Genomic DNA, 27982 nt, shown 5'->3' with positions numbered 1-27982 from the left:
TGTTCATAGTGTTGAAAAATACCTGCAATCCTTACATTTCCCACCAGAGTAGCCTTTCATTTCAAGTTTTACTTTAATATCGGCCTTCATAAGGAAAGGTGCCGTGAGAGAGAGAAACAGGGATATGCAGACACCCCCTTTTGTACTTCACTATGTTGAATCCCTGAAGCTTCAGCCTCGTCCTGATGACTGAGAAACCTAAAGGAGGGACTAGAGCATGTGAACCTCAAAGCCTGCCCCTCATTGTCTAATGCTGGTTTGATTGTGTTTTTTGGGGGGTAGGAGAGGGCAGACCTGTCATGAATGAAAATACTTGTCCTATGGTAGTGCTGTTATTTGATAATCAACAAGCGCTGATTAATAATCTGAATGTGGGTTTTATTGATTAAAACATAACATATACATTTTAATATATTGAATTCAATATATGTATTCCTTACCCTTATGGAACTAACAAAATAAACATCACAAACATGGAAAAGATAAAGTCTACAAAAATGACTATATACTGAATTATTTCTTTACCTTGTAAATTGCCTAAGAATGCGTACATAGGTCAGCACGTGGCTGGCACACCACTGCTTCCTGTAGAATAGTATCTGTTGGAATAGTTTCCTAGGTAAGCAGGAGGGAGCTTGGACTGTTTAATGGACCATTGGGAGTATATAATCACATACTATGCGAGTGGTATGATGGACTGGGGAGTCACAGATGAGTAGATATCTCTGGCGTCCAGAAGCTCATAGTCTCATGAACTAGACAGTAGACACAGGAGTTTTAAAAGGTGATAATTTTTCCATGTGTTTCCTAATCCATTTTTCTTGCCTCTCTATTATTACTGTACTGTATGTACCTGGTATTCCAGCCAAACTGTCTTTCTTTCTCCTGTGGTTGTGCTTTGCTCACATAGTCCTTCCCACCCTACCTCTTGCCTATTGACACCCGAGCTACCCTAGAGACTCAGCTCAGATACCGCTCTCTGCATGAATTCTAGGCTTCTCCTTTAAATTGTATCTCTTATTTCATATTCCTTTTCCCATTAAGCTACTTGCGTATTTCTAATTTTTTTGTTATATTTCAAGCTTCTTAAGGGTTGAAACATGTTTACTTTGAATCCATTGTGACACATGGCACTGTATTTTGAATGTCTAGGTAAACTGGTTTCTTAGAACTATGCATGTCATATATTCCAGTCATTCATTCATTCTCAGTTTCTGTGTTAGACAGTACTACTCCTCTCACTCTTCTAATTTTGGAGATGATGAGAGCCATGCAAAGCTGCCCTTGGTAGGAATGAGAAGGAACTTTTAGTAATTCATATATAGTAACTATGGAGAAAATCCAAGTGTACTTTACACTAAGCCTTATAGTAGAGAGCTAAAAAAATACATTTAATTAAATATCATTGTTGGGCACCTTCTGTGTGATGGGTTCTGGGTATACAGATGTGAGAAGAACAGATGTGGCCTCTGTCCTCATAAAACAGAGCTGAGGTGGGGAGCCTGACATGGAAAAACAGACTTCGAAAATATGACATTACAAACTATGATAAAGTAATGAATGAGAAGAATAAAGAATGTAGCAATGGAGATTTCTGATAAAAGGAATAGCTTTTGCAAAGGTCCGAGGGGCTACTCTTTATGAAGGAGGTAAGAATTTAATGCATTGAGGCACCTGAAGGAAGATTCTGTGAGTCTGGGAATAGAAATCAAAGAGGAAATTTAGGCAGGGCCCATTCTTAGAGGATCTATCAGCCATGTGAAAGCATCTTTATTCTGTTGTTGATGTGTTGAGGTCTTATAAAGACTTTTATTCAGTGGCCTGATCCCATGTATGTTTTGAGGAGATCACAGGGATTGGAGGATAGTGGGCCAGGGCAGGAGTAAAAGCATATTTCAGAAATCAGCTGGGTAGTGAAGGTGAAGGACTCCTTAGATAATAGACTAGGAGCAGTGGAGGTGGAGAGACATTAATGTCTGTGAAACAGACCTTGAAAGTGATAGTTAGCGGTAAATTGGATGAGGTGGAGAAAAGTGGATATATCAAAGATAACTTAGGCGCTTGGGGATTTGGAAATTGTGGATGGAGTGCCATTGAGTGACAGAGAGAAAACTGGAGGAGGCTCTGTTTGTGATGGAAGGAAGAGAGAGAGTTGGGTTGGGTGGTAATGTGTGGAAGCTAAGGGGGCTGGGCTGCAGCAAGGTGGGGGAGTCTGTGTCGACTGCTGCTTCTGCCCCAGCCTCTTCCATGTGGACCACACTGTGTGATGATCTGCAGCTTCTGGAACAGCCACAGAGACCTCTCCTTCATGTCCTGGAAGCTGAAGATGGTCAAGACCCACATCATGTAGGCAGATGTAGAGAAGTTAGATGATGAATTGCATATGCCATCTCCCCCTGAAATGATATTTAGAGACAATGTTTTAAGAATTCAGCACTGATCTGGCTTTGGGATTGAGTTCAATGCTACAGGTGCTTTAAGATGTGTAAACCACTACCAAGGAATGCTCAAAGTAGCCTGTGCGCAAGAATGGCAGGAAAGCTGGATGGAGGATGAATACTACAAGGAGATTATTAAACCCATGACTGGGCCTGTACAACAGATTATAAAGGAACATTACTTGGAGAATCATTTAACTTAAAGGTTGTACCTACAGCAGATCATATGGATACAGAGAAATTGAAAGTCAGAGAACAGATTAAGTTTTTTGAATTTCTCCTGTTTGAGGATGAACTTCATGATTATGGAATTTCAAGCCTAAGTGTGAAAATTAGAATAATTCCTTCCAGCTCTTCCCTGCTGTTGCAGTTTTTCTTGAGAATTGATGGAGTGCTTATCAGAATGAATGACACAAGACATTACCACGCAGGCTGACAAGACCTACATGTTGTGAGAATATATGTCATGAGAGAGCAGAATTGCTAATTTAATGCGTGTTTCACCTTCCTTCCTCACGGAACCTAATAAAATGTCATGGCATTCACTGATCAAGGAGGCAGTTAGTTTGTGAGAAGCTAATATTTCCAGAAAAAAATTGACCATAACCTCACAGACTCACAAGAAAATGCACCTGTGGAAGAGAATGTGATGTACCATGTAGTCACCATGGTAATCTTGGAGACCTTGGCCATGTGGATGGGGATATTTTAATTATGAAAATTAATTGACTTGACTATGTGCAGATTTTCTGTAGCCTTACAGGAAAAGAAATTTAAAAGATTGTTGTAGGCAGGTTCCACTAAAAAAAAAGAGTTGAGTTGGAGCACATTGAATGAGAGATGCCTGTCACTCACAAATAGTGGACCTGCCATGAAGGTAGCTGGAATTTTGAAAGTGGAGATCAGAGAAGACGTCTGAACTGAATAGGGGATTTGTTAGCATAGAGATTTTACATATATGTGTAATGTTTTAATGCAGCATAGGCATTAACTCACTAAATGTTCATAAAAATCTTTGAGTCTTCACAGGTGCATTAACCGAAGCACAAAGAAGTTAGGTCACTTGCCCAAACTAATGCAGTGCAGCAGCAGAGCTGGAAGCTGGACCTGGGCAGCCTGAGTGGCAGAGCCCTTTTTCTGGGCTTTACATGACAGAGGTCAGAGAATGGCCCCGCACTGAAGGTCACGGTGGAGCATGAAGAGGGATGCACGTGCCCTCCATAGGACTGTGTCGAGTATGAAGGGAGAAGGCAGAGCTGGCGCGTGATGGCAGCTCTTGATAAGCTGAGCTGGGAAGGGAGCAGAGATTGAGGCAACAGAGGGGATGAGATTGAAGGAGACTTTTTTTCTTAATTGACATAAAGTTGACATACCACATTGTGTAAGTTTAAGGTGTACGTCCCGTTGATTTGATACACTTAAGTATTGCAATGCGATGACCACTTACGTCTATCGTGTCACATACGCAGCATTCCTTTTTTGTGGTGAGAATGAGACTTCTCCCTTTTTTTAAACAAAAGAAATACTAGAACTTTCCTGTATATTTGGGTGGAAGGGGAGTGAGCCAGTAGACGGAGGGGCTGAAGATGCTGTTTTTCAAAGGGGCAAAAAGTCGAAAAGGGATGAAATCCTAAGCAAATCTGGAGACTGATTATGTGCTTTAACAGGAAGGAAGAGGTGATGGCTTATAGACTTAGGGATTCTATGACTTGGTTTTATTATTTAAGGAAGAAAGATGCAACAGCTAGGAGGGGCACGAGCGGCAGGGAAGATGGGAGATTGGAGCAGAGTGAGGGGGGAGGGTGGGCTACAGGAGCGACCCAGTGAGCAGGGCAGGCACTGAGGTGTGAAGAAGTTTGGTGAACATGAATTTATGATTTTCTTCAGCCTAAGTTTAATATACTGTCTGTGACTATCAGTAACTATGAATGGCACTTTTTAATGAAATAAGATTCTCTTCAATTTTTGATCCATGTGGTCCTAGACCAGAGTTACCTCTCTCTAAATAGTGAAATAAACACTATTTTCTCTCTCTTACACCCACAGCATGAGAGTTTAATGTTAATGAGGCTATCTATGTATACTTCAGATACGTCATACTCAGTATGATAGATAATGTGTAATTTTCTAAGTCTTAAGTCAATTATAATTTAGGTATTTTTAAAAGGAAGATGGATTTGTGTCCATTTCTTGGAGGCTGAGATTACTCAAAGGAGGTCATTTTTCCTGAAATTCCTAAGAATGGTGCAGGAATTCTTTCAAAGTCAACTCCAATTCTGACTTCATCTTTTTATGAATACGTTTTTGATCATTTTATCTTGAAATATGTTATACAAATCTACTTATAGTTTTACATAAAATTATATTGGGAAATCAGACTTATGGATGTGTGCTTTTTATTTGATATTTAATAATGCCCTGAGGCAGGTAATTCAAATTTTTATTAAAGTGAAATGATTTGACAGTCAGACTTTGAATTTAATGCATGAATGTTTCATTTAAGCTCTTGGAACTGAAAAGAAAAAAAAAACCCCTTTTTCCTAGTAGTTCTCTAAAAAACGTTTAAAATAATTTAGATTTATTTTAGCTATGTTTTACTAAAATAACTTTAGTTTTTGGACTTAAAATGGCATTTTTTTGCATGACATGTCTAGACATCTGGAAGGCTTTGATAACCAAGACTTATTATTCCCATGAATAATCTGTGACGTTTTATATTGCATTTGAAAAAGTATGAACTCTGATTTTGTACTTGCATAGAGCATTAGCATATAACTCACTCAAGTGCAGTGCTAGTTCAGATTTCTGGGAGCCAGTTGATATTAAATGATCCTTTACCTATTGAACTTTCTATGTGATATGGGAGAACAAATCTTAATAACAACAAATAAAAAATAAGAACAAGTGTTAGGTCCAGTTTACTTGTTGCTCTTGGTGTCCTAATATTGGTGCCAGTAAGTGGTTATTTGCCTATTTGTTTCATTAAGTATTATCCCATTTTAAAAAGGCTATTCTGACCGTTTGGATTTCAGTATTTCCCCCGTGACTCAGGTATTGTTTGCAGTAAGTATAATTAATTATAATTATTTACTTTCTGTAAAAAGCAGTGCCACAAAACTCTTTCAATAGTTGTCCTTTCTTCCATTCAAAAGTGGAAAATATAAGTATGTCCTAAACAGATTTTAAAAATGCCCAAGAAATGTAGAAGAAAAAAGAGCTTATTAAGCAGCTGTCTCTGGATGATCCCGTCGTCAAACTTGCCCTCGCTTTTCTTTCTGGATCTTTGAAGTCACCCTTGACTGTGTTGAACTCTTCCCTATATATACTTCTGCAATTAATAATGTTGTCTTCTGAGCTTTAATGAAGCTGTTGCTAGTGTCAATTCCATATTAGTTTTCTTTAATAACCTAAAAGAGTTATAGGTTAGAAAAGGATAAGGCATTGTAGGAAAGGAGGGGCTATGTTGGGAAAGGGAGAATGTCAACTCAGATTGACCCGCTATCACGGTGTCCAACATTTTGGCGTCTCTGGGCCACAATGGAAGAAGAGCAGTTGTCTGGGGCCACACATTAATTACACTGTGATACATAATTGCGCACACAGAGATCTCATAATGTTTTAAGTAAATTTACGATTTTGTGTTGGGCCGCATTCATAGCCATCCTGGTCCACATGGGCCACGGGTTGGACACCCCTGAGAGGTAAAAGCTATTATCTTTCCTGGGTAAATGGAAAGCTGAGAGCCATATTTTTAGTCAACAGAACCTGTACTCTTCTCAATCTGATAGTTTAACATAATGTACAGCGTTAGGGTGAGGAATGAAAGCTCAATGGATATAGCTGTTTTAAATTTATTGTATCAGAATTTCTTGAAAATGGAATGAATTTCTTAAAGGATTTCAAAATGATTTGAGGAAAAGGCCCTGATACCAAAGGTGCTCAACCTACCTATTGTGTTTCGATTATATGATATAAAATTGTTATTAACTCAAGAATGAAAAATATCAAAGCTATGTAGGCATTTCTTCAAGATTACTAAACAAGGAAAATACTTCTGCCTTCCATATTTGTCCTTTTTTTTATGTTGTAGAAATGTTGATCATTCATTGTGCATAGAAATTTCTGAATAATTTAGTTTTTTTCTGCCCCCATAAATTCAAACAAAATTGTGTTTGGGTAGGGAAAAAAGAGAACATTCTGCAGTCAGGTATGTTGAACATTAATATGTTCTGATATCTTAAATAGATTTTATGATTTTAAACCTAAACGTTTTATTTTCCAGAAGAAAATAACTGAGACCAGGTTATCTTCTCTAAAAATGTTCTTTTACCTAATGGATGCTCATTTTGGTAATTTCCTGAAATCAGATTTTTAGCTTTGTTTTTCTACTTTAAGACTTACTAAGAAAACCTTATAGAGAGGCATTCATATCAATTTCTTCCTCCTTTATCTGTCATGTGTTTTCTCTAATTCTCTTCCCCCTGAGAAAGTTCATAGAGATTTAGGGAAGCAGAGGCATCACAGAACTAGGGAACTATAAAATCTCAGCGCTCACCATCAGAGTCCTCATGGCTCAGCCTGAGAAGCCCACTCTCTCTCGAGGTGACTTACCTACACCCACAGCTTCTGTTACCACTAAATACAGATGATCTGCTCATTTATAGTCCTAGACCAGGTCTCTCTTTTAAGTTCTAGCATCAAGTGCCTGACTGTCAGGATGACTTTTCTTTTGGATGTGTCAAAGGCATCTCAAACTCAACATACACACAGCCAAAGTTATGATGTTTCTTCATAGACTTGGCTGTCTTAGTTTTCTTAGAAACCCAAGTCATACTGACATTCCTCTTCCTCACCTCACCTCAATTTTCCACTTGTCATCCAGTTCTGCAGAATTTCCTTCCGATAGCTCCAAATTCATCTCTACCGAGTTCTGTCCAGAAGAGGTTCTACCATGTTAATATAATGAAAATGGTTTGTGCAGCATTGATGTAACCTTGAAGCCAAGGAAAGTGAACTGGACTGCACATGCGTGAACAATGACTTCACTGTGCTAGTCAGTGGGGGCAGATGCCATTGAGTGAGCATGTGTACTGTGTGGCTGTCACATTCAAAATGACTGAGCGAGTATAGCAACGAATCTGCATCAAATTTTGTGTTAAGCTTGAACATTCCTCTGCAGAAACTATTTGGGTGACTGAGGAGGCTGCAGCTATGGGCTACCTGGTGATTGGCAGCTTCATCAGACATCGTGCCTGCTCATGTGTCACAACTTGTGCCGTTTTTTTTTTGCGAAGCATCAAATTACCCACATGGCTCAGCCCCACTACAGCCCAGATTTGGCACCCTGAGACTTCTGGTTTTTCCCAAAACTAAAATCACTTTTGAAACGGAGGAGATTTCAGACTGTTCATGAGATTTAGGAAAATACAACAGGGCAGCTAATGGAGATTGGGAGAACTGTGCGGGTTCCTAAGGTGCCTACTTTGAAGAGGACTGGGGCATCCTTGTCCTATGTACAATGTTTCTTGTATCTTGCATCTTCTTTAATAAATGTCTGTTTTTCATATAACATGGCTAGAACCTTTCTAGGCAGACCTGTATGTCTCCATCTTCATCATCATAACCCATAAAGTTAGCATCATCTCTCACCTAGACTGTGGCAAGAACATCCTCGTTTTCTTCTATGTTGGATTGTTCAAGAATGATTTATAGAAATAACAGACATGGATGACACAGAGCACTCAAACATGCGTGTCAACACTGAGGGATTGGTACAAAGTGTTAAGTAGGATTTTGAATCCACACCTGAGCACAGTGGAAATATAACTAATTAGCACTATTTTCCCTTAGGGGCTGGTGGTGGTATTGTGGTTTGTTATTGTCATCTACATGAAATATACTATTGTTGGCCTCTAATTTAAATGCCTCAGCTACTTAAGGCACAATTTTTTGAAATGGGCTTTGGAAAATTTATCTGTATTAGATCGACCAATATTTAGCTTGGTGTTAGCAATTACAAGGAAATACAGAAAACCAATGAAAATATGAAGTTTTCTTTCTTTTACTTTCTGTTTAATATTTTCATTTCATTGTGTAATAGTTATGGTCCTGATGATTATACATAGCAAATTGTTTACATATATCTTCCATTTTCTATTACAGTGCTTCTTTAAATCCCTTAGAAATTTCTGAATTCTTGTAAGTTCAGTGGTTAGAAACTCATAAAGGTCTTTACACCTTGTCTGCAGAAAATATTTTCAGGGACATCTTAGAAGCACGGAATTGAATTGAATCTCCACAAGTTATTTAATCTGGTCTTCTGCCCAAGGAGGTCTTCTAAACAAACAAACCTTTGCTTTCTGAGAACACCTACTTCAGAGTTTTTTTACTCTTGCCTCATGCAAAAAAGAAAAAAAAAACCCTCATGAAATACTGTCTGTAAAGTATTAACTAAATTGGAATGCCATTTCAATAGTAATATTTTTATAGTTTGCCATGAATAAATATTTTTGATTAATGTAACTGGTTACATTCCAAGTATCCCAAGATTTATGTTTTTCTTCTTTTTGCAGCATGTGAGAAGTCCTATAATCTTTATGCTGCAGAGAAACTCATAATTTTTCACAGATACAAATATTCATTCTGATTTTAATATTGGGACAACCAAAGGGTCTCTAGTAACTTCTTTAAAGAATGATTATATTTAGTGGTTCTCAGCAATAAAGTCAGTGTTATTAGGAATAAAAGATTGTAAATAAGAATAACAATGTTATTAATCATCTAAGTTAGTCATTTATGTTACATTCCTGTACCTGAAATAGTTCCATAGGAAATAATGCTAAAATACACATTTACTTATAATTATACATAATACAAACCTTCTCTCTTTTTAATAGTTGCCCAAATCCCAATTCAACTTAATTTCATTGGATTTGATTTCTTGACTAAAAGCATTAAGCTTGAACTAGTGAAAAATGTATAATATGTGCATTTAATTAAGAAGTAATTAGCTACTCAATCACCCTTACAACACACCAGGGATTACAGAAGAAAGAAGAAAAATATGATGCACTGTAGTGTATGAAAGAGTTTTGTTAATTAGTTTAGTGCTAATTGAGACTGAGAAATTGTCAAAGCATTATAACATAGGTTTACTTCTGAATAACTTTAAAAGCTAATAACATTTAATGTTTTATGATACTTTGATGTAAATAAATGTAGAAATAACCAAGCTATATGCTTTGCCCTAGAGTTTTGATTAAATTTATACCTTCATTCTGTTATACACATTAGTGAGTGATGGGAAGGTAAAATATAAATACTTTCTTATAGTTCAAATATCCTGTTATATTTTATCTAATTTAATCCTCACAACAATTCTGTGAGGCATGTGTTTTTATTTTCATTATAGAGATAAAGAAACTGAGGCTGAGAGAGGTTGAGTAACTTGCTCAAGGTCATAGCCATTAAAGTGCAAAGCAAGGATTCAAACCTAGGTTTAACTGCAAATCCCGAGCTCTTTCGCTACGCCACATTTCAAATAACAAAGGGAAGAAAATGATAAAGTCCTTTATAGCTTTGCCTCCATATCTTTTTTTCAGAAAAGTTCCTGGGAATGAGATTTCTGGGGGAAAAGGACATGCATGTTTTCATTTTTGATAACATTGCTAAAATACCCTCTAAAGAGGGTTATGCTACATGTTATTAAACAATGAATGGGTCAACTATGAGATCAAGGAAGAAATCTAATAAATAAAGAGGGTTATGCTGATTTTTGCTTACACTGCTGATTGAATATTTTATAGAAGGTGTTTTTGTCATTTATTTTTTTGTTCACTTTGTATACCTTTCACTTCTCTAATCTTTTTACTCTTCACTTTCTAGAAATGTGCTCATTTCCATCTACCTATTGAAATGGCTGTGGCAAAATTCACCTTTGATTTATTTCCCTTTTTGTTCTTTGTTCCCATGTCTGCAAATACATGTTCATGGAAGAAAATTCAAACAATACAGAACAAAAGGAAGATGAAGCAAACATTCCTCAAACCCTCCTCTGGGTGATAGCTGTCCCCCCGCGGGGGCGTTCTGTGGGCGTGGGTGACCTGTAGCATGGTGCGTTCCATCCAGATTCCCCACTAATTCGCTGTGTGACCTTGAAAAAGTTACTAATATTTATTTCTAAGTCTCTTTTTTTTAACCACTTAAATGAAGGCCAAAATAGCATCAGCCTCACAAAGTGGTTGTAAAGATATGATGAGATAATATAACCAAAGAGCTTAACATGATTTTGGTCCACAGTTAAGCGTTCAATAAATGTTACCTCCAACATATTTTGTCCATTTGATCTCTCCTTATGCATATCCATATTTCATATGGATATGTAGACATATGGTGTTCTTATGCAATGAAATTATGCAGGCTGTTTTTCTGTCTGTTTGATGATACAGCTTTTCATGCCATTGAAGAAATGATATATTTCTAAATGATTGTACATAAGTTGCCTTTAAGTATGTAACAAAATTTATCGACTTGTTCTTCTATTATTTTACATTAAGGTTATTCTCAGTATTTTGCTATCATCAACAATACTATGATTAATTTATGCATTCATTTCCTTAAAAATTCTTAGTAATAAGATTACTGGATCAGAAAGTTAATTGTAATATATATGTATATGTATGCATATATATTGTAATATATATGGTATATGCTTATTGCTCTTCCCACGAATTATATAAGTTTATGTTTCCACTAACCATGTGCCCAACTACAGATTTATTTCTTTTTACCTTTATCAACATTGGGTATTTTCATTTTTTTAATTCTTGCCAATCTGATTAAAAATGACTCTGTTATACTATACTAAGTATTCCTGTGAATACTTGATTTTATTCTTGAATTTCCTGTCCTGTTCCATTAATCTGTCTAGCTGTGAGCACCCACCACAATGTCGGTGGCAAGAGTGTGTATTTTAGTGTTTCGTATGACAAGATCTCTTATTAATCTTTTTGGCAGAATTTTCCTGGCTATTTTCACGTTTAATTCTTCCAGAGAAAATATAGGACCATTTTATCAGAAAGATTGAAATCAAGAATAAAAGAAAGAGAGGGTGAAAAAAGTGAGAAAGAAAAAGAAAGGAAAAGGAATCTTGCTAGAAATTTTCATTTAGATTGCATTGACTATCTATAGAGTAATTTGAGTAGAATTGATATTCTTACAATATTAAATCTTTTTATCAAGGAACAATGCACAGATCTATGTTTATTAAAGTTTTTATGTTCCTTATACATTGCATAGTTCTCTCTTCTCACTAAGTTTACTCCAGGATGTACATTTGGGCTCTGGAGTCAGCCTGAGGAACATAGCATTTTCACTTTCTGCTCCACAGCTAGAGTAAATTATTGATATTCTTTCAGCCTCAGTTTCCTCATATATGAAGTGGAGGCACTGAGAGCCATACCTCTTAGAGATGTTGCGAGGATTAAATGAAACATGGTAAAATGCACAGGGCAGTGCTTAGCAAAGGGTTAGCGTTCAACAAATTGAGCTATTACTATTATTGTTATTGTTATAAGCATCAATTTTGATTAGTGTCATTTTCCACTATAATTATATATTGGTTAATATTATTTCATTGGAAAAATAATTGCTTACATCTGTCCTTGGTTTTCTTACTAATCTTTTCTATAGTTTCCAATGATATTTTAGCTGATTATTTTGAGTTTTCTAAATAGATCATGACCACATCTGTAAATGATAATTCTATCTCCTCCATTCTAATTTTAATACTTACTATTTTATTGCATCATCTAGTACTTTCATAATAAGGTTAAATAAATTAACAGTGATGTCTGGTACCTGTTTTTTATTTCTGATATGTGTGATTTTTATTTCGAAATATAGAGGCATTTTCCACTCTCTTTAAATATTCAAAAGTATTTGACACTCTTGACCTCTTTCTGCGTTTATTTTTTCTCCTCATGACCTCATCCTGTTACTAGTCAGTATGTTATAATGGATTATAATTAAATTTTAGCCTTCTGTTCTGTGTATGGTAGTATTCAAGGAGCTGTGTGAAAATATAAACATAGACATAAACTCTCTCCGAAGGAGTTTACAGTCTAGTGTTGGGAGTTAATCAGGTACACAGCTAACGTTAGATCAAAGCAACATGTAGACACTGCCCTGAGAGGGGGTTCTACGAGTGAGCAGGAGAAGGAGACCATTCCGAACGAGAGAGTCCTTATTTCTAGCAAATAGCTATTTCTCGAAAGACTATTTTGGAGATTTTACATTGAATTATCTTACTTACAGAGGGATGCTTGAGTGCGGTATCAGTGAGCTGAGCCAGACTCACTGAACCTTACGTCAGCCCTGTAATCTGCAGTGGTTCCTGAGGACTAGGACATGTATGCACATGGGCTTCTTTATTTTTAACAGCTTTTCAGGAAATTCTCCAATAGTGATTTGATTTGCACTCATTCCCAAGGGTATCCTTGTAGAAGGTAATTTAGGGTTCAGAAGTAGTCACATGAAAGATAACATCTGTTAAAATTATATTGAAATACCTGATAATTTAGAAAATTTCTTAAGATATGGCCATACTTCAAGGTCTCATTACAGACAATGATCATTGTATAGTAGAACATTCCCTTTTATAGTTAAGCTTTCTTATTATTTATATATAGATAAATGGGTTCTTGGAGGAAGTACCCCCCAAAGGAGAGAAAGTCAGCTGGATTACCTTTCTATATTCAAAGTGTCATTTCTTTAGATTGATTTACCAAATAAATTTATATTCTGATTACCAAGGATACAGTTATTGTGAAAACTTAGAAAATGTACGCAAATGTATAAAAAGGTACTTAAAAAAAGATTTTATTTATTTTACTTTTAGACAGGGGAAGGGAGGGAGAAAGAAAGGGAGAAAAACATCAATATGTGGTTGCCTCTTACATGCTCACTACTGGGGACCTGGCCTGCAACCCAGGCAAGTGTCCTGACTGGGAATCTATCTGGTGATCCTTTGGTTTGCAGGTCATTACTCAATCCACTGAGCCACACCAGACAGGGTTAAAAAGGAACTTTTATTTTAAATACTGATAATCCATTAAACACATGCAGTTAATTTTGTTTCCACCACAAACTGTAGTAAAATAACAGGAAATAGATTTTTTTTTTTTAGTGCACAAACCTGCAAGGATAATGAAAACAAAAGAGGAGACAACAGCAGCAACAATTTGGAAGCTCGAAGCAGATGGTTGTGTGGTAATGGATTTAGCAGATGTGAGGAGCAAACCTGTTTACATGACAATCTCTCAAAATCCCAGGAATTGAAGATATCACTAGAAGTTGGAGTGCAAGGAGACTCTAACCATCTGCACTGGTCAGAAGCTGTTTAGGAAGCGCGTACATCTCCACATCCTCTCCCTGTCTTTGGTGGATGCCTGGAGATACCATCTGGAGATGATGAAGAGTCTGTTAGGGGACATAGGCACAATCAGTCAGTACACTGCGCGTTAAATAACATCCTCGTACCTCATGTTCCCCTCTCCCACCCTCGCCTTGGCCTCCAGTGTGTTGGTATAAAGGCCCCTACCCAGAAAGGTGGCTGGAAGGATCATTCTGGAAAATCTGATACCCAGCGGCTTCTCTAATGAAATCTCTTAGCTGGCTTATCCTGTGGTGAGGGTATGACAGATAAGGCCCTCTCTGTGTGTGGAGCCCCCAACCTGGGTTTTTGTAGTGGTTCTTTCTTAGGTATGAGCAGTTAAGGCTGTTTGAAGAAAGCCTGTAACGTGTAAGAGTTCAAAACAAACAGAAGAAGGTAAAGTATAAGAAATAAATAGCTAGGAAGAAAAAAATTTCAAAAAGGTAATCATTCAGATCTTCAGAGAGGTAAGGAAAAAAAATTGTAATCATTGCATAGGAATAGGATGCTATTAAGACATTGAAAACATGAAAGCAGAAATGGAAAATGTTATAGTAGAAACAGAAGGCAGAATTGAAGAAATCTCTTAGAAAGTAGAGCAAAACCAGGAGAGAATAGAATGAGAAAATTGGAAAACCAAGTTAGGAGCTCATTATCCAAATAATAGGAAAGGTAGAGGGAGAAGAAAGAAAATGAAGGAGAGGAGCAACCCACAAAATTGTTCAAAACATTTGCTCAGAACTCACAGATGTAAATTTACAAATTGTAAAGGACTCACTGAATTTCCAGCATAGTAGATCAAAATACACCCACCAATGCACTATCATTGTGAAAGTTTTGGACACTGAAGGAAATTTAAAGTGAGAAAAAACAAGTCTGAAATCAAAGAACCTGGAATTTGAATATCAGACATCTTAACAGCATACTAGAAGCTAAAAGTCAAAGAAGCATGGCCTTCAGGATTCTGAGGGAGTATTACAACTCACTTAGATTTCCTTACCCAGGCAAACTTCCAATAATTTGAAATGACTTCTCAAAGTCATTTTTATTTATCAAAGTCACTGAAAATTTACTTCCCAGGAAACTGCTGGAAGATTTGCTTCACCAAAATGGAGTAAACCAAGAAAACAGATGTGGGATTCAGGAAACAGGAGCTCAAACAAAGGAGGTTGCCAGAGTGACGGTGACGTGGGGTTGTAGGCAGAGAGGATGTCAGTCCAGATGTGAGCAGGTGAGAAGGGTATAGAAGAGTTTTCTTAGGAAGTTGAAATTGATAGATTGCTTGATGTCTTCACTTCCTGAGAGTAGAGTCAGGCAGTTGGTAAGTAGTTTTGAATTGAATACATAGGAAGCTAAGGTGGAAAAAAATGCAAGATAATGATTAACTCCAGAGAAAACAAGACGTTGTGCAGGGAAGGGGAATTAATGATCTATTAATACACATAGCTCAGCTCTGAATAATATATTATCACAATAGCAGAAGCTGAATGTTGATCCAGCAAATATTGTTAGGTAACATATTGGGGAAATGGGGTGAAGGGAAGGGTGTATGCATGTATGGGTGATGTGTGTGGGGTGGGGCAGACCAGGGGAAAAAGGTCACATCTTCATTCTCCATAGGAAAAGTCAACAGATGATACTAAAACAAAATCGAAAAGGAGCAATACAACCACACTACTTACCTCTGTGGTGTTAATAAATAATCAACTAAAAGAACTGAGGAGGAGGAAATTGGTGGCATATGGGATGGGACTGACAGTTTTCGTAACAAACCTTTTAGAATTATGTATCACTTTGTGTGCAAGTATAATTTTGAGGTAAATAAATACAAATAGGAGAAATCGCTACTCTCATGTTGTTATACTTTTAAAAATGTTTGTACATACACATGCACACGCACACAAACATTTCCTGGGAGTGTGTGCTTTGGGCCAGTCATTGTTCTGGACCTTGGGAACACTGTGCCGATGAGACCAAGTGTGACTTCTTCCCATGAACACTTTCTCTGGACAGATGAAAAGTGAATTTCCAACACGTGCTATGGAAAACAATAAGCCATCCAGCAATGCAATTCCAGTTTCAGCGAGTGAGATGCCTATAAATCAACTGAAATTGTCACTAGTAGTTCAGTTATATGCTTTGGAGGAACTGCTGTCACATTATATCTGTTGTCACTTTACATTCTCACACAATCCCCATAAAATACTGTTACGTGAGGCTCAGAAAGGGCAGGTAGATAGTTCAAAATTTTACAGCGAGTTGGTGAGAGAGTTTGGATTTGAACTTGGGTCTTCCTGATTCCAAATCCGTACCCCAGATTGTGATCAGTTGGAACATTTTCCCAGGTAACTTGCAGTGAACAAGATCGAGTGTCTGTCTTCAGGAGGAACTAATATCATGATCACTCTCAAAGGTGACATTTTCTTTGAAAACGATAGAGAAGGGAATGCTCAGCAGGCTTAGGATATTATCTCTAGTTTCCTCTGTGAGAGAGATTTTGGCAGAGTGAGTACCTAAGTTCACCAGCAAAGTCCACACTCAGGTAAATTAGAATCCATTCGGCATTTATGGAGAACCCTCTGAATCAAACCCTTAGCGCTTCAGAGGTAAATGAAACACCAATGAGCACATGTATCTGCTGCCATGTGGAGTATGTTCAATGTTAAAATGCTTTGGTTTAAGACATGACCTTGTATGATTACAGTGAATGTATATTTACTTACCTATATTTTTTTAGTTTTTTTAGTTTTGCACCATGGTAGTTTAATTTTTAGAGTAGTTGGATATATTCTTAAAATGAAATTTTATTACTTTTATAAATTTGGAATATTTGCTTCTAGACTAGCCTTTCCCGAGTGTGTTCTGCAGAGCGTTTGACCATCAAGATGTTTCTTAAGTCAAGAGGCCACATGAATTTGAAAAATCCTGTACATAATATTCTCCTTTTGGAGGTTTACAATACAGGCAGCATATTAGAGACTCTGAGATGGTTTTGTATGAAAGAACTATATTTTATTATATTTAACCAGTATTTCACAATTTTTCCAAATATAGATTCATTTTTCCAATCTACTTCTAGAATTATGTGGAATACATTTGAGGAAACAGGGACTCAAGGCTATATTCCTTTTGCAGAAAATTCATACAGCAAGACCTTTAGGCTCCTTTTAGCTCTGCAAAGGCCATAACTTTACAATTTTGGTCATCAGTCAGTTTCATGTCAGTCACTTTGATTTATAATTCGTTGGGCTGTGTTTATTTAGGAATGTGTGATTATGCCCCGCTGAAAGGGGAGGCACAAGCCCTTGCATGGATCAGCAGGCAGCTCCCTGGTCATCTGAGCTACTTTGGGGAAGGAAAAACCCAGCAGCCATTTTCATCGAAGGCGTAGTTTGAATATGCTCACAAAGGAAACAAAGTCACAAGATTTATATTTATAGGCCCCAGAATGGGGGTGCAGTGAACCTCCCTCCTAGGTCCCAGGCGAGCAGGAGAGAAGAGGGTAACGATCACTTACTCCTTATAAGGAGGTCGGGGTGGCAGTCACTAATTTTTTCACAGGCTCAGCTCTGAGTGGTCATTTTAAAAGGTGACCCGGGAAAGCAAGGCAGGAACTGGTGGTGGGAATTCTAAGCTTCGGTTCTTGTCTTAATGCCCAGATTTGTGGAGTGAGCAGGGTTTTCATCCTGTGAAATGCCTAAGCAGTGACTCAGAATGGCTGTTTTCTCATCACATGGGTTATAATTGTCAAATACATACAGAAACAATGTCCTATTTTCCCTTTCAAATCCTGTCTTTGAGGTATCCTCTTAAAGATTGGGTCACGACTCACACTATCTTCTTTGAAATGTGGTTTGGATATATATATCCCAGCTTTATAAATATTTTCTTATAAATTGTTTCAGAAATTATGTATAGGCACTCGTGTAGACGTGTGTGTATATATGTACAGGCACATCCACACACACATACCACACATGGAAAATTTTAAAGTGTACTCCATTGCACCATAAGTGATTAAGGAAGGAAGTCATTTGGCCTGTGTCCAGTTTTTTTTTTTTTTTTTTTTTTTTTTTTTTTTTGCAGCCGGGAGTATCCTTACACATAAAATCTTTGTATGATTGGATGGTTATATCTGAATGATAAGCTCCGACAAGTGTAATTCCAGGTCTAAAGTGTATACATTCTAAATTTTAATAGACATTTTGTTCAAAAGATTAGAGCAGTTCACCCCCCGCCACTGTTTGAAAGTATCAGTTGCACCACCCGTCTCGGGGAGCAGGAGGGGATGTTATTAAACTAAAAGCTGATGTCATTTTCCTAAATGGGAAATCCATGATCTCACCAAGTACTATTTTTTCATGTATTATTCTCCATTTATTATTGATCCATTTATTTAATAGAATTTATAAGTTATGTGGAGACTAGGAAGAAGTGGTCTTTGTGCTCGAGTTGTTACCATCTGCGATTATTACACATAAAATTAATGACAAAAGCTGAAAGCTTTATTTTATTATTAAACATGATACATAAATTTTTGTTTTGAAAGCAGTTCAAACATTATTTATTTTGGTGTAAAGTATTTGTCGTTATGAAATTTTGCATACATAGACTCTGCCATACCAATAAAATTATGGTAGACTGGAGAAAATTTGCAGAGGTGACAAACTTGAGCATGAAGATAGTTTGAAATTTCTACATTTTCTTATGAAGTTGTTAGTTTTTACTGGCTCTTGTTGGATTGTAAAAAGACTTTTCAGTCTGCTATGGAGGAATGTCAGTACCATAATCGACTCATTCTTTTTGCATAAAGGAGGAAGACAGTGGTCGTATAGTGCCCTTGGATGAGAAATGGATACTTTTGAGCTGCAGCTTCGGTTTTTCCTGAAAGCCTGCATTGTTTATCTTCATCTAACCCAGCTTTGATGGACATCTCTGGCAGTTGCCTGTACAATGCTCTAATGAAATATTAGAAATGGCTGTACATTCAGGAGAAACTCCATATCATATATCCACATCACTGCTGGTAGTATTCATATTTTTGCACATACTGTTTATTGCTTATATGTAGAAGAAATGAAACTAGTTTTCCGAGTTGTTAGTAATATGAATATATATCATGTAGTAATGTCGAGACAGGAAAAATACATTTCCAGCATTAGCAGTCCTTCATTTCCTGTCTCCAACAGAAAATTCACTCCTTTGAAGAATAATGTAATTCCTGATAATAAAATAAGAGTTTTGATCAAGAACAGCATACAGCTTTAAAGTGGAATGTTAAGGATTAGTAAAAATCATATCTCATGTTATTTTTCAGCCCTCATACCACAATTGATGTCAGGCTGGTTTGTTATTATGGAAAACAGTTGGGAAGTTAATGCAAAAACATAATACTCACTTTATATATTACTTTCTTAGTAAAAGGATTTATTTGAAGATATGAATCTAATAATTTATTTGATATATTAGAAGCTGCGGTTTCTAGGACATGATAGAAACATAAATTTAATAGTACCCCTGCAATAATTTAGTGTTGTGCATTTTGTAAAACTTCAAAATATTTTATTCTGTGGATTTCATGTTTTCAGTATATTGAGATGTTTCTTTCCAAGATGACCAAAAATATCTTTATTTTAATTAATTTTAAGTGCTACTGACAAATTCAAGCATATGCTTATATATGGTTCAGTGTGACAGAATGAGATAATTTATGTAAAACAGTAGAGTGCTTGGTACAAAACAGGTACTTAATAAATCTTGGTTATTATAATTGTTGTAAAACCGATAACTTCAATAACATAGTCCCGATTTAGAGGGGTTTTTGTGATGCAAAATATCTAAGTTACAAATAGGAATGATAAAGGTGGAACAGGCATGCACTGAGATTTTAGAGATGTTGGGTAGAGGTTGTAATAATGACAACATTAAATTCAGATAAGAACCGCACCAAGTGCCCCTGAAAACAGAAGTGTGGCAGGTTCGCGGTGGAGCCTGCGGCAGGGAGAGGAAGTCTGAGGGCTGCAGCAGAGCGAGGGGAAGCAGGCACTTGTGAAAGGCCGGGTCCCTGGCTGCTGGGACCACGTCAGGGCAGCGTCAGGCAGCGCCCTGGAGAGGCAGAGGCAAGCCCTGTGCTCTTCCTTCCACTGTTTCCCGTATGTCTACAGACATGAAAAAATGGCAAAGTGTGGTTACAAAAACTGTGGCATATGTAAACATTTACATGTTACAGACAAAACTGATAAACCACTCGTTTAGCACTGACTGCAGGTATAGCCTCATGTGTAGTCCACATCAAAAGGCCAACTCGAGCCCCTCATAAAGAGGAGGCCAAATGGCGCCGTCCGCCTCCTTGGGCTGACCCTGTGTTCAGGCTCCGACCCCAAATGGCTCACAGGTACCCGGCTTCTCTGCTCCTGAGCAGCCAGGGGCTGTACCTGGGCCTAACGTCTGATGCTTCTTGTAGTCCCTTAAAAATATAAAATAAACAAACATAGAAAAATGAATTCAAATGACTTGCAAGGTGATACTGAGTTTCCCATATTTCCTTTTTGCTCATATATAAATAAATGTGTGTATGTGTGTGTGTATATACACCCATTGGTGAGATCATGTGGAAGCTTAATATTCTTTAATATGGAAAACCCCTTCTTTCCACAGTTAGGTACCTCAGAGTCAGATCGTGAATTCTGTTTATAATGATGCTTTTGTAGGAATGAATTTGAAAATGTAATCTGTCAATTGGCAAAAGAGCTAATAACTGATATCAAATCTATTCTGCTTTGCTGGTGCCCTGGGGAAGAAAAGTAAAAGGTATGTAATAGACCCTGAAATGGGGGAAGAAGCCTCCTACAGCAGAAGTGTGCATGCATGAGTGTGTGTGGGGCGGGGGGGGGTTAACTAGGGATAAATAACAGATTTTCAAAGATCTTGAAATGTAACTTAGGGTAGATTTTGTTTACCTAGCTCTCATGAGAGATTCTCTAACCTTATGCATATTCGTGCCATAGTCTTTCTTATAAGTCAAGCTTCCAGCCTTTTGTCATGGACTGGAGATGCCCTTCTGCCTACAAAGCCTCCAGCCTTATGGATAACTCCAGGCTAAGGAATAACAATGAGTCAACAAAGGTGACTGTGCTATTTAGTCAGCTTTTATTGATGCAGGTTCAATCTCAATCAATAATAATCAATCAATAGTGAGAGTAGAAACAATCAGTAACAATATCACATGAGAGAATTGGGGATAATGAACCCAAGTCCCAAGAGTTCAGATAAGATCTGGTCTTGGAGGCAGCGGGGTGGTTGACATCTTCAAAGGCAGAGTTAGATGGGTGGGCTTCTGGCAGAGAGTGCTCTCTCCCCAGGCAGAACATGCAGGCTGTTTCAAGGTGACACGCTTTCTGGATGTGTTGTCCAAGTCTGAAGTCCTCTGCTTATGTACTCTTGTATAATGCAGTATTGTGTCAGCTGCTGATTAACAAATATTGTTTTGTGCAACTTTGATAAGCACATGTGGTTTATGTTGCTCTACTGCACATGCTCTGAGAGGGCGGAGTTCCCCTTCGGGTAAGAAGATGCTGACCACATTGTACTGCACATGCTCTAAACATGGCTTGCCTCCACATCACCTTAGTTCAGTCCTGCTCTCCACACCAACAAAGGAAAAAAAAAGGGACAAATGGAGGTGCTTTTCCACATAACTTATATTCTAAAATCATCTCTGATTCATGGTAATTAATGTACCTGATTGTGTGGAAAGTTATGTTGTTCTCAGAAGCTTTGTCAGTTAAGATAATTTATCTTCTATTTTTTTGTTGGTAAGTGTAGCTGAAAACTTGCCAATATTGTTTCAGAGAACCAACATCTGATTTTGTTGGTTTTCTCTATTGTGTTTCTATTCTCTATTTCAGTAAGTTCTTCTCTAATCTTTATTATCTCCTTCCTTTTGCTTGCTTGGGATTAGTTTGTCCTTTTTCAAGTATCTTAAGGTAAAAAGCTCAGGTTTTTGATTTGAGATCTTTTTAATACAGCCATATATAGTTATGAATTTTTCTCTAAGCATTGCTTTAGCTGCATCCTATAAATTTTGGTATGTTATGTTCTTGTTTTCATTCATCTTATAGTATTTTCTAACTTGCCTTGTGATTTCTTTTTTGACCCAATGGTTATTTAGGCATTGTGCTTAATTTCCACATATTTATAAATTCTCAGATTTCTGTTATTGATTTAGAATTTCCCTGCTTTGTGGTCAGAGAGCATGCTTTGCATGATTTCAATCCTTTTCAATCTGTTGAGGCTTGTTTTATGGCCAAGCACGTGGTTTATCTGGTAGAGCCCTCCACGTGCACATGGCAGAACCTCTGCTCTGTGAATAGGGGTCAGTGGAAGAGGAAGCCCATGGCCTTTTGGTTGTTATCCCCAGGATTTAGCCTCTGTAGCCTTTTTAATATTCCTTGACTGGGGGCTTAGGGGAAAAGGAGCCACATCTTCTTGGCCATACCCACTGAGAGTGGAGATTTAATCATGTCAAGTGGGGGAGGGGAAGGGAAGGAGTGGGTTTTGGGCTCAAATTCCACATACACAACTCTTACTGAAATTTAGGTGATTTTCTTCGATGAATGTTTCTCCACTTGCTTTGTGTCCTTAGGAGAATTTCTAGACACTTCCCATTTCTTTTTATTTTACCAGTTATGGTTGTTTTGCTGGGGCAGCAAGTCTGTGGCGCTTCTCATGGTGCCATTCTGGATGTAACTCTATCATTTAGGGAGAATGTTACTCAAAATGTCAGGCTATCAGTTCCTTTTTGGAATTTTCATTTGAATAAGCACATTTTTTTCCAAAATTTTGTTTGAAATATCAACATTTTAATTAAGGGTAGACTCATACTTTTTTATAATTTAAGGTTTCTTATAATGAAAATGAAGTTGACATATCAGTCATTAACTTACTGAGTTACTTTGCATTTTAATTTCACCATTTTATTTCTCTAATTAATTAAAAACAATTAATTAGTATGTGCTGATTAATGCTTTTTATGTCTTAACTCTGCAAGCTTAACCCCAAGATGGCATGTGCTTAAATAGACAACCAGAAAACCTCATTTTCCTTAGCCTCTATCTGCTTCCGTTGGAAAATATTAATATAGCAAATATTGACACAATTAAAAAGCAACCTCTATTAATTTAATGCAGAATATTATATTGGGTTATAGTATAGAGAATAATGAAAAAGAGGCATTATATACTGATGATGAAATGTAGCCCCTAAGGATATGCACACAGGAAACCTTCTTTCCTTTTTGTTCTGTCTTCATTTCCTTTGTTTAGAGTTGTTCCCTGTGCTACACTACTTCTGGTATGGAACTCTTAACTGGCTCTCACTGAGATAATGAGGTGGTGAGACCCTACAGGCATTTTTTAAGAAAGATAGAAACAATACAGAAGAAAGGAATTTAAACTGGAAGTTTTGTGTTGCATCAGACTTATATTTTAATAAGGCATACTAGAAGTTTTGCACTTTGAGTTGAACAGGAATACCCATTTGGAAATGATGCTATTGAGTTTTAAGAAACTTTTCAATTTTTGAAACGAGTGATACTGCATAAACTACTGCCTTGTAATGCTTTTACTCCCCAACTGGAACGCTATAGTTTTAGTGAGTCAGTAGAACTTAAGAACTTTCTTAGAGCTGTTTCAAAGAACGGAATATGCTTGTTTTATTCCCTTTGGGCCTGGTTCATTTCCAGAATAACTCTACTGCACAATTCCTTTGTTAAACTTTAATTGCTTTCAAATTATATTGGAATCAGACAGCCTCAGTAGGAATTTTCCTGTGAAATTATATTAGAATCTGGCCCAAAGGTATATTTTTTTTTTTATAAAATGCAGATCAAAGTTATACATTGCATGAAAAACATTTTATCTTTTATAACATCAAGATGCTTCTTTATGGCATAATGGAAATCTACAGTATTATTATAGCACAAGACTGGAATGAAAATTGACCCTGTGCAATTTCAGACATATTAAATAAATTTCCTTGCAAATATTTTTTTTGAACAAATCTTATTTGAATAAAATAATCTTAATAAATCCCTATAACATACATGGTTTCTTTTCCCTTTTTTATGCTCATATTTAGAAATTATATTTATGTGAAATAGTCCCAAATATTCAATAAATATTTTTGAATTAAAAAAATGTACACAAAGTCTCATGAAGACTCTTACAATGGTTTTGTAGAAAGGGAACAGCCCCCGGTCTTCTGTGCAGTAGTCAAGCTGTGCAAGCCTAACCTTACAAAACCAGAAATGTGAAGCAGTTTGGGAAAAACAGGGACCAGGTAAGAAAAGTCTATAATTCTACACATTTTTATTTTCTAAGTTCACAGAAAGGAAATGTGAATACTGTTCTTCTTATGGGTAAATTGATCTTCCCAGAAAGAGGAGTTCATGCCTCTAGAGCACCAAGGAGGCGATTTCCTCATTTATGAAAGTGTGAGAAATTGTCCTGACTGGGACTCTGTTGTGAGAGACAAGTAGCAGGTGGGCAGTTAACTCCAGGGAATAGTCCATCCCACATCGGTTAGGGCCGTTATTACTGTCGGCCCTTGCACAAAAGTGCATATTGAAAACATCTTATGGGCATTGACTATGCCATTATTTCCCAATGCAGTTCTGACCCTTGGGCTCCATCCTGTATTCCTCTGTTCTCTGGGCCTCTCTGAGAGATTGTTAAGATCCACTCTGCTGACATACACAGCTTGGACAAGGGGACATGTTTTCAATACCAGCCTGGGAGGTCTTTTCTTATTTCTGGATTACTGACAATTGGTCTGTATTTTTATCTCATGTATCTCATGCATTTGTATTAAATGTATTTTAATTATCAAAATTCTCTATTAGTTTAAGTGTTTAAGCCAGAAGAAAATTTATTCTTCTTTTTTTTTTTCTAAATTACTTTTTAAAACAGGCCAGTTAGGATGACCTTATTGATTTCTGGTATTTCTTAATTCTGTCATCTGATCAGCCAAGGGAAACCTTCTTTTCTTATTTGGACCATAAAAAAAAAAGTGGTCAATATTATGCATGGTCAAACCTATGCATCTGATTCAGAATTTATTTTTATTTTGAATTTCCTTAGGATATTTCCAAGGGTTATACAATACTTTTAACACAACAGACTTTCCCCAACAGCATTAGTTGCTACCATCTCCTTGTGAGGCAGGAAAATAAGTAGTAGGAACCTATGGTACATCTCCTCCAGCTGAAACATGAAAAAAGAGCTACCATACAGCCGAGTGGAGGGCAGAACTGCCTCCAAGCAGAAAGTGATCTATAAGACAATGTAACTGTAAGTGCAAAAATGAAAGAAGCCCGGAAGACTTCACAAAAGGAGCAGAGAATTTCAATGAAGACAGAGCTGTAGTGAAACAATGCCTATAGCAGATACAGGTCAATACCTTAAATGATTGTGACCTCAGTCTCTGGGCAAAGTTTTGTGATTAACTCCAGGTAATACGTTCTTGTGCTCACATCATATCATGTGGCCCGATGGTGGGAATTATAGAGGGTCAAGGCATAGATGGAAGCCAGGCCCCTTGGTCTGAATCCTGAATCTGAGTACAGCCAGCAATGTGACCTTGGTCAATGTATTTAATCTCATTGGGTAACAGTTTCTTCAACTTTAATCTCAATACTTAAATCTTGAGGTGTTTGTTTTCATTATTTTAGCAGTCATGGGAACGTCTGAATTAGTGCTCTTGTTTCTCCATCATCTATAGGGATGTTGAAAACAGAGAGTTCCTTTGACCATATACTCATATTTTAGTATTTTATAACAGTATTCATTCACTCATTCAACAACTGTTTATTGAGCACTTCAAAAAGTTCCAGGCACTGTGCTAGGTGATAGTGAAAGTGGTGAAGGAGCAGGAGCAATCCCTGCCCTTGTGTTGTTGATGAGCATTGAGTAGGTAGGCTGCCTGGTGACCTCAGCTTGCCAGTCCATTCCCTACTCTTCCTGGTGGGACATGCTTCTGTGTTCAGCCTTTCCGTATCCCAGGGCTACACTGATCTTCCCAGATCTCATTTCATATCCAAGATGACAGATAATAATGACATCCAATCATAGCTTTTGATTCCCCAGTCAGAACCCAGAAGTGGGTTTTACCTAACTCGATTAGCAGTATGACAAAAGAGCAAACATTAAAATCTCTCATGACATCGAGAAAGATATGAAGACTAAAGAACTAGAACTGTCTTGTGCTTTTATTGCCTCACCTTGTGACATGCATTAATTAGCTCTGTCATGAAAAGGAATAGACAATCCTTGTAGTTCTGTGTTCCCTTCATGAGGACCGGCAGGTCCATGTGTTGATGGGTAAAGGACTAATTTCACACTACCAGTGGTCAAGAGCTCTGGGCTGCTGGAGCAGGACCGTCCAACCTTGTCACTTTGCTTATTTCTCACACCCTTTTCCTTTTATTCAAGGACAGTCACTTCAGTGGCCATTGGCTCCACCATAGGTTCTCTGCGCAGACAGCCATGGACCTTTCTCTGCAGGATATGCCTAACTTGACACATGCTCAATTTCCAAGAAAACAATGTCACTCCCCAAGGCAGAATCTCCTCATGTGCTCCTCAGCCCTTTTTTTTTTTGGTCCTTTCCACAAACTAGGAACCAAATGTAGCTGTATTCCGTAGGAAGGAAAAACTTCAAGTAGGTGCATGAATATCAAAATATTTGAAGAAATATGATGAAATAATTTGTGAAGATGACTGAACCTATACCCTGAAATGAGGAGTTAACATGCTAACCACGTGTGATTTTGTATGCTGTTGTCTGTTGTGGGTCCAGACAAATAATTAAAAAAGTTAACTATACCTGCCTCTTCTATACTTAAGTTACAACTCCTCTGTTAGAGATGCAAATGTAGGCAACTAGGCACTCCTCCCTTGGATGAAGGGCACAGAGAGGAGTTTTGACTTTGATAAAAGCGATCTGTCCTAGGTAAGGAGAGCTCTGGGGGAGTTGAAGCTGTTTCTATAAGGAGATAGAGTCCTAATGGGAGTGAGGGAGCCAAGAGTCCTGTGTGAGTTTTGAAGTTTGGGAAGCCTGACCAAGTTCACTGCTTGGGAAGGTCTCCCCAAAACCCAGCCAATGCGATGCACCATGTGTGGAGGGGAAGGCTAATCCTGTGATGCCTGATGAATGCTAACACCTAAAGATTATGGCATAGGACTGGTTCCAGCATTTTGGTGGCTGAGGCTGGAATCTTGTCAGGATCTCCCTACCCCTCATAGCTTCAGATAACAAGCTGAACTTGAGCAGCCTGCAGACACTGAGAGCAATGATGCACCAGTGACTAGGGGGGCTCCCTTTGAAAATGCTAGGTTCTGGATGGCTTTTAGAGAGACACCCCCAAGACAGTTCTTAGACTTCCTGCTAGTAAGGATATGTGGAGGAACAAGTGCTTCATTAAACAAAATAAGAGCAATGGGACCATTTTTGATGCCCAAACTGGTAAAGGGAGTCATATCCATTATTTACACACAACAAACTATGAAGAGGATACAGCGGGTTCAGGTACAAACCTATAGTTCCTCTTAACTGTTGCTAGTCCTGAAGCATTGTGGGAAAGTGAACGAATGTGGTTTTCTCTGCATCCTTCCCTTCAGTTACTGATTGTTCTCTTCCAAGCCAAGGTTTTTTGCTCATATTTTTTCCTCAGTACTGATCATTCTTAGTTTTCTGCTGATGTACTTGCTCTAAGTGCAGTCTGGGAGTCCTGAGTCTTTTTCAGTGGATTCCTTCAGAAGCCTCCCCTTGCTCCCTGGAGTTCTATGAAATGATGGCAGCCACACTGGCTTGTTAATGAAAATGGCCACATGAGGCCACAGCTCTCTGCTTTTCTCTGTCCTGTAGGCTGCATCAGCGTCCTCTACAGAAGCTTCTTTCTCTCCAGTGATGTCAACATTCTCCAGAATGTAATGATAGTGTCACACTTATCACCATTCTGATCGTAAAAGGTCACTTTCTGCTTGGAATCTGACTGGAATAAACTACACAATCCCTCACAACACACCAGGCTTCCTATGCAGTAACATGAAATCTG

The 27982-nt window shown here is 37.6% G+C and overlaps 1 protein-coding gene and 1 pseudogene across 3 annotated transcripts in view; both read left to right on the top strand.

Moving 5' to 3' along the window:
* CA8 (carbonic anhydrase 8) overlaps nucleotides 1–27982 on the top strand; it is a 162782-nt gene that overhangs the window by 75474 nt on the left and 59326 nt on the right. The window contains exon 9 of one of the 3 annotated variants that reach the window (XM_054590160.1): nucleotides 18683–20331. The exons of 1 other annotated variant lie outside the window; for it this stretch is intronic. The gene's annotated coding sequence lies outside the window, so the exon portion shown is untranslated. Of the gene's footprint in view, nucleotides 1–13623; nucleotides 13863–18682; nucleotides 20332–27982 lie in introns of those variants that run through there. One more of the 3 variants, XM_054590161.1, reaches the window with a different exon arrangement.
* On the top strand, nucleotides 2267–3150 carry LOC129084117 (TIP41-like protein; annotated as a pseudogene).

Source organism: Pteronotus mesoamericanus, unplaced genomic scaffold (genome assembly GCF_021234165.1).
Source record: "Pteronotus mesoamericanus isolate MK-2021 breed Mesoamerican mustached bat unplaced genomic scaffold, CSHL_Meso_final scaffold_174, whole genome shotgun sequence".
NCBI classification, from domain to species: Eukaryota; Metazoa; Chordata; class Mammalia; order Chiroptera; family Mormoopidae; genus Pteronotus; species Pteronotus mesoamericanus.
The sequence above is the reverse complement of the archived record's forward strand: the minus strand, read 5'-3'. Positions and strand labels throughout refer to the sequence as shown.